Source organism: Epinephelus moara, chromosome 7 (genome assembly GCF_006386435.1).
Source record: "Epinephelus moara isolate mb chromosome 7, YSFRI_EMoa_1.0, whole genome shotgun sequence".
NCBI classification, from domain to species: Eukaryota; Metazoa; Chordata; class Actinopteri; order Perciformes; family Serranidae; genus Epinephelus; species Epinephelus moara.
In genome coordinates this window covers 10,707,565-10,710,403 of record NC_065512.1, presented here as the reverse complement: position 1 = coordinate 10,710,403, position 2,839 = coordinate 10,707,565, and the positions used below count along the sequence as shown (strand labels likewise).

At 44.8% G+C, this 2,839-nt stretch overlaps 1 protein-coding gene across 1 annotated transcript in view; it reads right to left on the bottom strand.

The window, feature by feature from the left end:
• The window catches only part of LOC126393477 (tripartite motif-containing protein 45-like), an 18,307-nt gene that overhangs the window by 7,485 nt on the left and 7,983 nt on the right, over window positions 1-2,839 (bottom strand). The gene's annotated exons all lie outside the window — the stretch shown is intronic.

Here is a 2,839-nt window from a genome sequence, read left to right as displayed (position 1 = left end):
TGGATAAGAGGTGAAACGTCTTCTAAGACAAAACCAAGTCCAGTTGCGTTCGATTCAATTGCCTTGAGATAACTATGACCTGGATGAATGAGAATGTTCACAGGCAAAGGAGCTATATGTGACACGCAGAAGGATATCTGTGATTCAGAGTGTGGGGCATTATTGTCTGCACATAGTTCTCAACATGGAGGTGGCTGAGCCAGTGGCTAGCTAACTGTGCTAACTCCATAAGCAGGGCTAACAATGGCAACAGTGCTGACAGAGCTAACATTGTTACCTGGGGGGAAACTGGAGGGTGGGAGCCAGCTCCCACAGTAACGCCAGTAACCCCGGTATGAGCAAAGTGCAAAGCGGTATCAACGAGCTAGAGTAGTGGTGCAACTAGTGCAAAACCTAGATTATAATTTAAGGTTATATTGCTTTTATGAATCAGATAATTTAGTTTGAAAGAACATGACAGATATATGAGTCCAGGATGAGAGTGTCTGTAGATGTTCCTGAGCCCCCTGTCCTGACTCAGAGGGGACTGTTGTACAGGGAGGTGGCAGCTGGCCAGATGGACCTCTTGTAATACTCCTTGCCTTACTAAAAATGCTCCGCTGTTTGGCCCGGATGTGGTAGAGAGGATACAATACTATTTAGTATGCCAGAAATAGATTTAGCATTTTGCGGGATGATTTTTTGCACAGTTGCGATGATCATTTAAGATTTGAAGAAAATAGATGGGCTTGTATGATTGTAGGCCCACAGTGTTTGTGCTGTTGTTGTTCAGTCCAGTGAAACACTCATAGACTGGTGACTTTTTCTTGTCTACGACACTAATACTCCTGAGGTCTTGTGACATGGACTTAAAGAATGGTCCTCAAGATCCTGATTGAAGGCTTGTCTTCACCATCCAAATAGCTGTAAAGTTTTGAAACTTAGTACACATTTGGATATGCTGAATACTTAGGCCTCAGCATGCATGATGTCCACTAGGGTTGGGTTGGTATAAGGAAAAAAAAAAACGGTCCGGTTTTTGTAAAAAAAAACCGCATCAAGTTGGTAATACCAGATTTTCGCCACTTGGGGGCGCAATTGACTCATTTAAAATAAAAAACGACCTTAGGACAACAGAGTGACAGTAACAAGTTGTTTTAGCTATTCCTTACAAATAAAGTTTGCAGTTTACTCAGTCAGTGCAAACAAGGGTTGCCTCCTTCGTCTGGCTCAAAGCCAAAGTGTTGCCATAGTGGCACATTCTTTGATTTCGTTGAGACTAAATTGTCCGCCATTATCGACTCCCCGTCACTCGTTGAGACTAAATTGTCCGCCATTATCGACTCCCCGTCACTATTAAACAAACCCCAGGCTACAGTAGAGGTGCATGCGCACTCGCACCTCCTAGCTCAGTCCCCGCCCCACCCCGCCTCTCTCTCCTGCTTGCTGTGCGCTTGATGAAGAGGCAGACACAGGTGCTCACAGACTCAGGCGTACTATAAGCGGAGCAGACTACGTGTAAAAATGTCCATGAAAAATCCCCGTGATGTGAAAAATACATGCTGAACAGTCTTTTGTGTGACACTGGTGCGCGGAGCGAAGTCCATGCGGTTGTGCTTTGCGTGCACAGGGCTTGCGGACGTCCACTTTTACCGGGCGTCCGCTCCGCGGCGTCCGCTCCGCGTACGTTCTGCCCGAGTATGTGGTCCGGTCGGTCTCAAAAAATAAAACCCGGTCCAAGACGGAGTACCGGACCGAATTGGTATTACCGAGAACCGACCCAACCCTACTTGTTTGTATCGTCACCACTATCTCTTTCTGAATCAACTAATTCACAGATCAAGTTTTAGCCAAATTCTTCGCAGACAGACGACCAGAGATCAAAACATAAATTCATACAGCTTGATTTCCTCTCTTGATCTCCACACAACAACTGAAGCACATCATGGTGTTGATAAGCCAAGGGCCGACATTTGTCATGCATCAACATGTTTTCACAGTCTCCAACACTGCATAAAGAAGGAGGCTTTAACGATCACTGAGATGCAACAACAAGTTTGGTTTGATGTGCTCAGGAAGACGAAGGTTTGTGTGATTGTTTAGTAACAGCACTCGATTTTATAAAGGAAACCACAAGTGATCTGGTGTGAGTAACTGCTGTTTGATGACGTACGTCACTCAAATTACACACCGTAGACTGAGCACACATGCTGCCCTCACTTGGCTGTGAAAGTTAATAAACTAAAAAGGGCAGGCGGTCATGCGTGCAGGCTGCTGAGAATAACTGATGAAGGTAAGAGTCAGATATTAATCAGATATGAGTCCTCTTGACGCTGCCATTAATGGAAAAAAACAACCTTTTCTAGATGAAGAATGTTTAATTAAAGTTAAACATGATTAAAAGTTGTTGGTGTGATTTTTGTAGAGGTCTGTAAGGGTGCGGCTGCTCCAAACAGAGTGACAAATATAGCTCAGTGCACAGGTGCAGTGTGCTCTGTTGACCACGCTCTGAGCAGCTGGGTGGCAGACGGTGAAAAACTGGATCAACCTTGATGCCCAAACTGCAGCGTACTGCTGGACTGTCAAAGACACTATCATTACTGAGAGAGTAAAACCTCACTGTGCCCCCATTAACAGGCCACTGCACCGGCACAAACATAGAGATATCAGTACCTCACTCCAGGACACTTCTTGTCTGGGTCAAGCAAAGTTCAGGGTTCCTACACATTTCTACCAGTGAACTTTAAAAACATTTTCCATAACATTGTACCCCATTTAAATGACTTTATTTGAGCAGTTTAAAATGGGCAGGCCTGTATCGCCATCCAGCAATACATTTCTAAACACGCACTTCCCTGGT